The sequence below is a fragment of the Bufo bufo genome, chromosome 9, assembly GCF_905171765.1.
Source record: "Bufo bufo chromosome 9, aBufBuf1.1, whole genome shotgun sequence".
Classification (NCBI taxonomy): domain Eukaryota; kingdom Metazoa; phylum Chordata; class Amphibia; order Anura; family Bufonidae; genus Bufo; species Bufo bufo.
Window position 1 is genome coordinate 86679260 of NC_053397.1, and position 13085 is coordinate 86692344.

At 42.6% G+C, this 13085-nt stretch overlaps 1 long non-coding RNA gene across 1 annotated transcript in view; it reads right to left on the reverse strand.

The window, feature by feature from the left end:
* The window catches only part of LOC120979738, a 65539-nt gene that overhangs the window by 24200 nt on the left and 28254 nt on the right, over nucleotides 1-13085 (reverse strand). The window contains exon 2 of the long non-coding RNA XR_005774374.1: nucleotides 9429-9468. This is a non-coding gene — a long non-coding RNA (uncharacterized LOC120979738). The remainder of the gene's footprint in view (nucleotides 1-9428; nucleotides 9469-13085) is intronic.

The following is a 13085-nucleotide window of genomic DNA, read 5'->3' on the forward strand; positions in this document are numbered from 1 at the left end:
AGCACACAGTGTGCTGTCCGCATCTTTTGCCGCCCTATTGAAATAAAAAAAATTGTGGAGCGGATGTGGCCCTTTTAATTTCAATAGGGCGGCAAAAGAAGCGGACAGCACACTGTGTGCTGTCTGCATCTGTACTTCTGTTCTGTGGCCCCACAAAAAAGATAGAGCATGTGTAACACCCCAGAGTGGTGTTACCAGTCCTTCACCCTGCTACTGTCTTTAATGGGCTAACACAGTGTCATCTTATGTATTTTTGTCCAGGTCCTATATACTGTGCATTCCTAATCTTTTTGCAACTGTTATGTTCATGTAATGTGCCTGGTTCACCAGCAGGTGGCATAAAACACGGCAGAGCTGTACTTAGCTAGAATGGAACGCTCTATTCCATTCTACTCCCCTCTGGAGAGAAGTGGGCTAGTCCTACTTCCTGAAGGAAGGGTAGGGACCAGTTTCTAGGCAGTCTAGTCTTCCCTAGACAGGGGAAGGGTGTACAGGGGCATGTCTCTGCTGGACGTGCCCATGCCAGTCAGAGTACCTTAAGCTCTGCTGGCCATGGAGGCCAAAGCTTAAAGCCTCAGGAGCCAGGAGGAAAGTTCTTGGCGTTACCTCGAGTCAGACTACGAAGAAGAAGTGCAGCATACAGAACAAGCTGAGTTATACAGCCAGCCTGTCAGTGCAGCAGAGTGAGAGAAACAGATATAGTAGAGTTGAGTTTGGCTGCCAGTTTCATGCTAAAGCCTGCTGGAACCAAGACAAAGCCTGTAAACTGTTTGAGGAAACATTTATTCAAGTAAAGCTGCCATTGAGCTTCATCTCAAGGTCTGGACTCAAGTTATTCTTTCAAATCCCTCAATTAGTCCCCTTTTTATTGCTTCAGAGCCAAAGCTTGGGGTCCAGCGATATCCAGGTAGGAGCACCGTGACACACAATAAGAGTGATTTAGGCCGCACTATACCTCTCGGCATTTTCTACACCTGGGACACGATATAGAGGGCCCTCGGGGAGGCCGCCCATTGCACATGTCCTACAGTATTCTTGTACTCAATTGCGAACAAGAATAGGCATTTCTATCATAGGGCTGGCCGTGTGCGCTCAAAACACATACGGTCGTGTGAATGTACGCTAAGTTTGTAGATGTAAAATGAAAAAATGCAGAACTGTTCAAAGGATACAAGTACTTTTTCAGTGCACTGGCAAATAATTATACAGCTTAGGGTCTGGAAGAAAACCCATGGTACTAACAAAGTAACCTTTAACAACTGCATTTCCAGTAGTGTGGTCTGTGTGGTTGTATAAGTTAGGTGGTTCCCTGATAGTTTGGTTTATGAATGGTTTCTACTGAGTGGTAGTAGGATATGTTTTTTTCAGGTTTATTCCATTTGATCTTGTTAGATAAGGGGACAATATGCATATTATTGCTCTGGCCTGCAATCTCCTGCAGATTATTTGACAGTAAACATATATTAGTCAGCTATGGCATACCCACTTCTCCAACCCCCGCGCTCTCCTGCCCTACAGGTGGGAGGCCTTCTTCTGCCATCTGCTTTTCCGCCTTTTCCACATCATCTAATATCGATCAGAATATGTCATCAGGAACATCCAGCTCCTCCTCTCTCTACATCTTGCAGACTTTTCTAGGACATGAAGACTTTAGGATGATTTGGAAGAAGTAAAGCCAGCAAAAGATGAGGATGGTCATCATTAAGACCTGGCCCTCCTAAGGGGTGCAGACTGGTTGGTATTGGTTGGCACGCTGGCACTGGAATAATAAAGGCTTTCATCTCATTGGTATTGTATTACATTTACGGCTGATGTAGGAATAAGTAAATGTAGGAACATATAAAACTGATGCAGAAATAAGTTTCCCTGCACTCTCCCTCTCAAATATTCTTCTATTAATCAATTTCAGCAACACTGTTCCTAGCGCATGAGTGCTTGCCACATCTCTCCCTATGCTCAGCTCACAGGACAATGGCTCTCTTAATAAATGTGTCCCTTAGTCTGTATATAATCACCTCAGTCCATATGTAAAATGTTATCACTTTAGTCCATTCAGGTCTCTTCTTCAGCCTTTAGGGGCTGTGTGGCTGCTGCAGTCAGTGCTCATTGGTTAGGCTTCAGTTCTAGGCTAGCCAACGCCCAATGGCAGGAGGTGGCGGCAGTGCTCACCTGAGGGTGGGTGGTCCAGCAGTCTCTGTGCTTCTGATTACTCCCTGGTGGCCGTCACCTGCTGGAGTGTGTGTATGACTGAGCAGATTGGTGGAACAGCAGTTCTTGATTACTTGCTGCTCTGCCAATCAACTTAACACTTAGCACCGCAGTTAGGGTGGCCACTTTCACGATACTGCAATACACTATGTCAGTCAAATTCCAAACATTTGCTTTTGGATATTACAGGGTTGAGATATAAGAACTACAATTCCCAGCATTTCTCTGGCTCTCACACCGAATCCATAGCTTCTGCACTATTCTCTGCTCTATACAAAGCTCTGCCCCTCATGTCACATGATGTCATCACAGGTCCTTCATCACCACTTCCACTCTCCATTGCTGACCTCCTCCCCTTCTGTACTGATTACATGATGGTAGCATCATCCCAGGTCCATCAGCTGTACAGGTGCAGTGTAGCATACAGTGAGGAACAGAAGTATTTGAACACCCTGCGATTTTGCAAGTTCTCCCACTTAGAAATAATGAAGGGGTCTGAAATTCACATTGTAGGTGCATTCCCACTCTGAGAGACAGAATATTCTAAAGAAATTCAGGAAATCACATTGTATGATTTCTAAAGAATTTATTTGTCTTGCACTGCTAAATATAAGTATTTGAACACCTGAGAAACAGCAAGAATTCTGGCTCTCAAAGACCTGTTACTGTGCCTCTACTCCACTCATTAATCTAACTTAGTAGCACCTGTCTGAGCTCTTTAAAGACCCCTGTCCACCCCACAGTCAGTCAGATGCCAACTACTAACAGGGGCAAGACCAAAGGGCTGTCAAAAGACACCAGAGACACAATTGTGGACGTCCACAAGGCTGGAAAGGGCTACGGGGCGATTGCCAAGCAGCTTGGTGAAAATAGAACTGTTGGAGCAATTGTTAGAAAATGGAAGAGGCTAAAGACGACTGTCAGTCTCCCTCGGACTGGGGCTCCATGCAAGATCTCACCTCGTGGGGTATCACTGATGATAAGAAAGGTGAGGAATCAGCCCAGAACTACAAGAGAGGAGCTGGTCAATGACATGAAGAGAGCTGGGACCACAGTTTTAAAGGTCACTGTCGGTAGAACAATATGCCGTCATGGTTCCAATCATGCACAGCAAGGTTCCCCTGCTCAAGTCATTACATGTCCAGACCCGTCTGAAGTTTACCAATGACCATCTGGATGATCCAGAGGAGGCATGGGAGAAAGTCATGTGGTCAGATGAGACCAAAGTAGAACTTTTTGGTCTAAACTTCACTCGTCGTGTTTGAATACTTCTGTTCCTCACTGTATACAGAGCATGTCTTGGTCACTACTGTTGTGCCTGAAGCTGTTTTGTTCTCTCTGTTATCAGAGTGCCATAGCACTTCCCCTCTCTGTTGACAAGGTTACTCTGTTAGCAAGGGAGAGGGAGAGTGGGGGGAAAAAAAATTCTCCCTGGCACTGCCCCCCCAAGGCGGCACGCAAGGCACGTGCCCTCAGGGGCCTAATTGTAAATATGATCTTCACGAACAGTAAGGGAAACCGTATTTCTCAATTACTTTTAGCATTCATTTCTAGATTTAGAGGTAAGAGGTATTTCATTCAGGATAACCCATGCCTATATGACTTATTATAAGGGAAGGTCTTCTGCTACAGAGAATGATTGCTCCTTTACTGACCAGGAGCAACACCAACATACAACACCGGCCCGTTAAAAGTCTGTTACCTGACCTATTTGGTTTTATGTGGTTTATGATGTGTGATGTTTGTATCCATGTGATAATGCAAAAGGTTCTGACACTATGCCTAGTAGGAATTTATCATTGTAAGATAAAAAATAAAAAAAGAACGAGTGCCACATTCACGAGTGTTCCATTTCTGTGATACATGTACATGTTCTTAGTTATAAGCCTACCGAGGTATAAAGCATCTGTTATTTTATAAATTCTTTATTAAGCAAATCCTTCTAATTGAGAAATGTTGGACTTTAATAATTATTTGTGTTTATTCTAATTATTTTGCTTGACACTAATCCCATAACAGTTTTTTTTTTCTGTTTAATGAACAATGAACCTCCCCCACCCCCTTCATAATTTCACCCATCTCTTTTCCCAGTGAATACATTAGGAAGTGGAACTGCATTCATGAGATAAAGCCAGCATCCTCGCTGCACGCAGTCAGATAATGTTCTGAGAGGGGCGTATGGGATTAATTGGGAGGAGGATCAGGGATGGAGGTTGGGGGGGGGGGGGGGTGCTGAACAGCCAGGCCAATCTGACAGGGTGATAAGATCAGTTCATTATGGAAGGCTTTAGTACAGCATGTCAGCAACATCAGAAAACCACTTTCCACAATGTACCAAAGAAAGGAAGATTTTCAGCTGCTAACGAAGCGGCTGGAACAGTTTATGTGTTAAGTGAGCAGATTAGTGCACATCCCTGTATAGGGCAGAAGGAATGAGAGAGGAGAGTATGCATTTCACTCAAGAACTGATATAACAGGAGGTCATGCTCACAACGGGTAATGAGGTTCACGCCGAATAAATGACTACATTTTTCTTATATGGCTTATAGAGTGAGAGGGGGATAAATGGAGAGACTACATGTCTACTATTGGAGGGTATTCTGGGACATTAATATTGATGACCTATCCTCACGGCAGGCCCTCAACATCTGATCAGTGGGGACTCAGTCACCATCAGCTGCTGAAATGAACTGCGGCGCTTGGTTTAGCACTGATCTTCCTCTCCATAGACTGTTAGTTTCTAGTGGTGTGACAACCCGAAACAGCTGATCAGCTGGGTGTCAGACCCTTCAGATTGATATTGATGACCTATCTTGGAGATAGGTCATCAATGTCTGTAGCCCTTTAAATATTTGCTCAGGATCTATGTTGTCAACCAGACCCTAAAATAGTGAATGTATATTTTTAAAGGTACTTTACAGTAATTAGGAACAGTATTTAGGAATCAATGCCTTACCCAAAAACTCAGATCAAAGATATAAAGTAATTGTCCCTACCCTATATAAAATATCTATACATCTTCCCGGTACTGTAGTGTGTACACCTAGCTGTGTCACTGAATCCACAGCCTCCGTACTGTGGTGCATTAAATACAGACATATGTATAGATTTAACATAATACACTTATCATGGCATTTATCAAACTGGTGTAAAGTAGAACTGGCTCAGTTGCCCATAGCAGCCAATCAGAATCCACCTTTCATTTTGGACAGCTCCTTTGGAAAATGAAAGGTGGAATCTGATTGGTTGCTATGGGCAACTAAGCCAGTTCTACTTTACACCAGTTTGATAAATGATCCCCTTAAATTAGTTTTGTGTCCCCTTTCTGACAGCATTCACAATAGGAAGGTTGGCTATCATAAGACATTGTAAGATACCTTCAATGGTCGAATGATTTTCTGCATAGGAAATTATTCCAATGGTTGCAAATATGTTTTACGTGTATAGCTACATGTGCATTTTTCTCACTTGGTAACTGAGGCGAGCATCAAATCAGAAATGGGCAGGAAAAATTGACAACATGGCCTATACCAGTTAGTACTGTATTATGTGAATAAGGGATGACTGTTTCAGAGAAAGCACCTTTAAATTATAGTAAAGAACTTAAAGGTAATTGATTTTAGGGCAAAGTTTTCCAGTTTTAAAGAGACAAGAGCTACCACAAATTGTCATTAAAGCCATTTAAGGGAATCTGTCACTAGCGATCTCCATATCCAGCTGTTTGCATAGACACATAGTTGTGGTTCACCTGATTAAAACACAGTTTTTCTTTTGTTGATCTGAGGCTCCGTTCCAGAGTTATTATACTTTTTCTTAATATGCAAATTAGGCTTTTGGTGCAATGAGGGTGGAACGTTGCTCATGTTGCACCCAGACTCCACCCATTTCTGTGGCCAGCCCTTTCTTTGCTGCTTCAATTGACAGGGCCAGACAGTGGCAAGGCATAATAGGAGGGGCTGACCATAGATAGTAGTAGAGCTTGGGTGCAACAACAGCAAGAGTGACACCCTAATTGCACCAAAGGTCTATTTTGCATATTCTCTTCTCTTCCAGTTCTGCCATGCTCCGCTGGGCTCCATCGATGTCAAAATCTGGTTTGACATCACCGCAGAAAATCACTGGTGTCCTCATCCCCTTGCAAACATGTGACCATTTTTCATGACACAACGGGAGTCAAACACCACCGCAGTCGATGCTTGGCTGCAGCAATGTCAAACCGGATGTTGACATCGATGGATCCCAGTGGAGCATGGCAGTACTGCAGGAGAAGGAGCAGAGAACCGGCGCTGGGAAACAAGTAAGTAATCTTCCCATTGCAGGTCCGGTGTTCCGTTAGATTTCCCTACCTCGTGAGATTTCCCTACCCTCGTCACTTCCGGCCGCACCGGACATGACGTAAGAAGGTGTGTCGTGCTGCGCAAGCGCACAACGACGGGGTAGGGAAATTTCACAGCAGAGTTAGCTGGACACTGTCCGACACTGCACATGCGCCAGGAGCCTCACCAGCAGTTAGGGTAGGGAAAAGTTACGGGCCAGTGCACAGGCGCGGCGATCGAATGGATGTTCTCTTCTGGATACCGGCCGACACTGCGCATGCGCTGGGAGCCTCACCAGCGGTTAGGGTAGAAAAAAAGCACTGGCTCGTAATTTTTCCCTTCCTTAACCGCTGGTGAGGCTCCCGGCACATGCGCAGTGTCGGCCGATGTCTAGCTAACTCTGCTGTGAAATTTCCCTACCCCATCGTTGTGCGCCTGCGCAGCGCGGCACACCTTCTCACGTCATGTCCGGTGCAGCCGGAAGTGACGAGGGTAGGGAAATCTCACGAGGTAGGAAAATCTAACGGAATACTGGCAGAATGGGGCGGTTGCCAAACCATCAACCCAATTCTTGTACAAAACCGTTAAGGTAATCCTGTATCATATGTTTCAATGGGGGTCTTCCTGTATATATTTACATACTGTGCACAGATAAATACATACATGCATACATACATATCTGTACACTCACATACATACATGAATGACAAACATCTTCCTTTTGCAAAAGAATATTATGTAAAAATGAAATAGAGCCTCTCCTCCTAAGGGAATTCTAACTGCAACTTACACAATGTATGCACAATATAATTACTTGAATAATCAGATTAGCCAACCTCTGCCTGTGCAATGGAGTATTTTATTAAGGGATCCTGATCTCAAACAGAATGTTACTTCTCTGCTGTAATTTAAAGAGGATAACAAACATTGCAGCTCCCTGCCATATCCCTTCTTTTCTATAAACCCAGTGGGATTTGTAAAGATAGCAGCTGTAAGCATTCAATCTGTTTCTTTATAAAGCGAATAGCTGGAGCTAGAGAAGAAAACAGTAATTTCATTTGCATTATACAGTAGGTTGTAAATGAGGTCTTCAAAGGATGGACAGCAGCTCCAGACAATGTTTCGCCTCAACATAAAAGAAAAACGTGCAAAATGTTCATTATGTCACATTTTCTTACATTAATTACAAAGAAGTAAATGTCCAACCGTCTAAAAGCGTTTTTTTTGGACTTTGATCTAGATGGTGACCATCCATATCAGATAAATGGGGGTTCAACTCCAAGCACCATCACTGATCATCTGATTTATGGAGCGGCGAAGCTGTGCCTATAAGCAATGAAGGGAAAACAGCTCACACAGTGATTGGTGGGGGTGCCAATAGTTGAACCCCCAACAAACTGATATTGATGATGTTTCCTAAGGATTGGCCTTGAATTTCAAAGTCTTGGAAAAACGCTTTAAGCCTTCAGTGAAAAATTATAAGTAAGTAACTATCGTAATTATCATGGCCAATAAAGCACAGCTCTCCCTGGTAGAGTCTAATAGGATTATACTGCAGATTGCTGCTCTGAGCCGTGTACTGTACATACTGTGGCCCAGTGCAGCTGTTCAGGCTTTTATTAGACCTGTAAAATTCCAAATGACCAGGAGGAGATCATTTTCTGCATCCGTTGTCAACACTACTGAAGTGGCAAGGTGGATGTCCTAGGCACTCAATGTAAACATGACATTACTTTAAGGGGTTGTCCCATGAAAAATTTTCTACGGTTTTCAAACGAGCACCTGGTTCTGAATACTTTTGTAATTGCATGTAATTAAAAATTTAGCCATAGAGTTATTCAATAACATGTATCTGTATAGCGCCACCTGCTGTTTGTTTATTTTCTTATTTATTTGTCCTGCTCACTGAGATGGCCGCACATGATCAATTTCATCCTTCGCCTGCCTCCTGAGCTGTGATAGGGAGAGCTGAGACACGCCTCCTGAGCTGTGATAGGGAGAGCTGAGACACGCCCCCTGAGCTGCAGCAGAAAAGACACTCCCCTTGATATAAATCTAGCAGAGCAATGAATGAGGAGATCTCTGGATCCATGTGAGGTACAGGGCTGGTTCTAGCTTTGTTAGAAAGAGAGTGGCATGTACTGTATGATGTCTTACATTAGTCATGAGATAACGCCTTAAAAGGGGTTGTGCCATAAACTTTTCATGCTAAAGTTTTTTTTTCCATAAATTACTCTAGCCCCATTTCTCCTTGGATTGTTTCTTATTTCTTTTTAATTTACCTCATTTGCTGTTTCCTCTTATCTCCCATGCTTAAATACTACTTCCTGGTTTACCATATGCCTGCTGTCCCATGATCCCTTAGGACAGGAAGGGACATCCTTACCCTCAGTACTGTTCATATACTACTGCTGATAATAGTCTAGAGAGATCTGCTTTAGTTGTTACACATTTTATGCCTTTAGTCAAGACTTCATTCCACAGTACTAAAAGATATGACGAATATCATAGTTAAAATGTAAAGTTCTCATGCGCAGTAGATTTGGAGAAGTTTGGTTGCATTCAAATTGTTAAATGTTGAAAGCTTCAATACCTCCAGATGGTGAGATGGCTGGATGCCTTTCCCGAGTGTAATAGTTACAAATTATAGTTACTAGATTTCGGGGAAGGGTCATTGATTCAGGGATTGTACTAATTGCCTGACTTGGAGTTGGGAAGGAATTTTGGTTTTTCTAGAATTGAGGAAAATTGGCTTCTGTTTTCCTCTGGATCCGCATTGCGGGTAAAAGACTGAACTGGCTGCACGGGTGGGTGTCTTTTTTTTTACCTTACTAACTATTGTATATTACTATGTGCATGCTTTCTTATCAAAATGTGAGTTGTTGAGAAGTGTTTAGTTCTCACCTCAGGTAATCCGCCATATCTTGTATGATCAGCATCTTACCTAGAAAGAGGAACATATTTATAGGTCAAGAATTGATAGCATGTGATATACATTTATTTAGCATAAAGAAATGTGTACATTTTTTACCAGTGCATCTAATTATTTTATTTAATTTTTTTTTGGGGGGGGGGGGGCACCCAAGGATAGGAGAGAAAATTTGCGCAAATTTACATTTCCTCATAGCAGTCATGGAAATGACACCTCAACTCTGGTTGATTGCAAAGGAGAAAAATGCACCGTCGAAGGCACCATTCACAATCTCCAAAATAAATAGTGCTCCATACACTCTGACACTTCAACTTAACCCGACAGACCTCGTTGTAATGCTGTGGGGTCCATTGGGCATTGGTGGTCACGAGACAGATCTGTGAGAGCGTTAGAACTTACATTCCTTATTGAGCCTTGTCAATGACTGATAAAAGTAGTTCTAATGCTACCCTGTTATTATATGTCATATGATGTCATCATATCACAGGCTCAACGTTGGACAAAAAGTCACATTCAAAAACATTGCTCAATACCAAGCAGCAGCTAAAAAAGCTAATGAAATGTTAGGATTTAGATAAAAAAAAAAAAAAGGATTTAATTATAAATATACAAGCATAACTTAACCACTCCTGAATACACAACTTTAACTTGGGTTGCAGTTTTGGTCACTATTCTGTAAACTAGATTGATCCAATGGACAATTGCGTGTGCAAAATAGAAAAGAAGATAATTTTGCTTGTGAGGATTCATCAATACTAGCTGGATTTGCATACAGTACAATCAGCTATACATATACAATTCTCACTGATGCCTGATGAGATATATACTCAACTAATGTCAAACTGTGATGGAAGCCCCACAATGAAGACTGGGACATGCTCTCATTTTACTGCAATGTTAACAGATGCAGACATAATTGTAAAATGACACTTATTCACGCTTAAATACCATCCGACATCTCCCCTGACATGTTTGATATAGTAAATAATGGTATTCACCATAAAATAATAACTCTGAAGTGTCTTTTCTTATAACTGCGTTGTGCTGCTCCTGGTATTATTCCTAGAAATGTATGCATATTGATAACTGTGTTACCATTCGGAGGTGTGTACCTACAAAGTCTGCCACTGCAGACAATATATTAATACATTTATGGGAGGAATAACACAAAGCAAAGCAAATGTCTAAGAAAATAAACTCCAGAATGTCAGGAATGGTAATAGGTCATCTGTAAGGATAAATGATCACTGTGGATACAGTTAGGTAGTATGTAAAGAATTAGATAAACAGCAAGCCCCAAAATTATGTAGCCAATGAAATCATTCCTGCTATAAGTAGGGGTATTGGGAATTTTTGACAGTGCAGATTACTGGTGTCGTAAAATAATGATGACAGGATCTAGAAGATCCTCTGTATTTATGGATTTGTGGGCCGCAAAATGGATCAGGTTGTGTGCATGAGGCCTAATTCAGATAGGTCATAACTCACAGGAAAATACTGATCTGATAAAAATGATCAAGGGGACAAGGAAAAATATTATGTGCAAAAAAACTGAATAAACAAATTCACATGTTGGGCACATTTTTTGCTCATAATATAACAAGCACATCCGTGGTCTCCAACCTGTGGCCCCTTGAAGTTCTAGCTTTGCAACAGCTAAAGAGACAGAGTCTTAGAGAAAAGGAGCTCTCGCATGGCCCGCTATGTATGTGTTCTAAATCAATTGAAGTGTATTACCCTTATTGCTACTACACCACATGTATTATGTGCTTCAGACACATTTTGTGCACTATTAGACAAAATTGATCATGGCTTAAATGTATAGTTAAAAAAAAGTTAAACGGCCCCTTAAAGGGGTTCTGCACTTTGTTTTAACTGATGATCTATCCTCTGGATAGATCATCAGCTTCTGATCGGCAGGGGTCCGACACCTGGGACCCACGCCGATCAGATGTTTGAGAAGCCTTCTCACTGTTTACCGCCGGCCCACTGACGTCACGACTAGTATCAACTAGCATGTGCGGGGCTAAGCTCTGTTCACTTGAATGGATCTTAGCCCCGCCCACGCTAGTTGATACTAGTCGTGACGTCACTGGGCCGGCGGTAAACAGTGAGAAGGCTTCGCAAACAGCTGATCGGCGGGGGTCCCAGGTGTCGGACCTCCGCCGATCAGAAGCTGATGATCTATCCAGAGGATAGATCATCAGTTAAAACAGAGTGCACAACCCCTTTAAAGTGTCACTAACTTTTCACAAAACTTCCATCCCAACATATCAAAAGTATGGATCGGTGGTGGTTTCAGCACTCAGACCTTCAAAACCTCTGATATGTCTTTATGAGATATACATTACATTTTCCTCTCTAGTATCGCCCCCATGCTGTTTATCCTTCTGGTCCACATTCTCCCGCATTCAGACTAACATGCTCAGTAGCTTCCCTGATCTCTTCTCCTGGGGTAATGATCTCAGAAAAGTTCCTACATCCCTACTTCGTTTTATATAAGTATATAGCTATACCTTTCTAGACAGTGGAGAAGGAAATTGAGGTGGGGGCATTACATACCGTAGTGCTATAGTGCAATCTCTGCTGCAGACAGTAAGGGGCTTTTTTTCGTGCAGGGCAGGAAGAGGTTAACAAGAGCAGTGTACTAATGGGAGATGTACTGTAGGTGATTGTCTCATGTGACAAGCTACTGCTGCCCACAGAAAGGACAGTCAGAAGTCCTCCAGATAATGTGAGAAAAAGAAAAAATAGTAAAAAATGACACTGTGGTGATGTAGTTAAAAATGGTGTGCATTACCGTAACTACCGTAGATATTTTTTATTAAATTTGTGAGATAACCCCTTCAAAAGGGTTGTGCCAAGTTTGCAAGTAATCGCTTGGGGCAGACTGCTGAGACGCTCCATTAATTTTTTAGGGGACCACTGGAAATTGCTGAAGACTGTACTTCTTCGGCAATCCCATAGACAATGACTGAATGGAGTGTCTGGGCACATGTCTGTCCTGCCACTTCATCAGATCAGGGGAATGGGACCCCAGTTCTTGGGAGCAGTGGGGGGTCTCCGCGGTCAGACCCACAGTGATTCATTAGCTTTCCCTTATCCTGTTGATAGGGGATAACTTGCAAACTTGGTACAACCCCTTTAATTATTCAATTGTTATATAAAAGTTGTGTGAAGTTCAGGCCTATGGACATGCATACATTGTGGATCATTTACTAGGCCCCGGTATGCCAGAAAAAATGGCTTAAAAAGGTCACAAACCTGTGGCTTGAAACTTTTTAAATGCCATTATTTATTTTATGCACTTTTATAGCACTATTATGATCCGCAGCAGTTTACAGACATTAGCATCAAGCTGTCCACAGTGGGGCTCACAATCTAAGGTCTCTATCAGTATGTCTTTGGAGTGGGGGAGGAAACCTATAATACCCGGGGAAACCCAGGCAAACACGGGGAGAACATACAAACTCCATGCAGATGTTTTCCTTGGTTGGATTTAAACCTAGGACCCCAGCACTGCTAGGCACCAGTGCCAACCAAAGAGCCACCGTGCTGCCCTAAATGTTGGTGCAAGAGGCATTTCTACGCCTACCCATTTACTGAAAAGGGGAAGTGGCAGAGGCGGT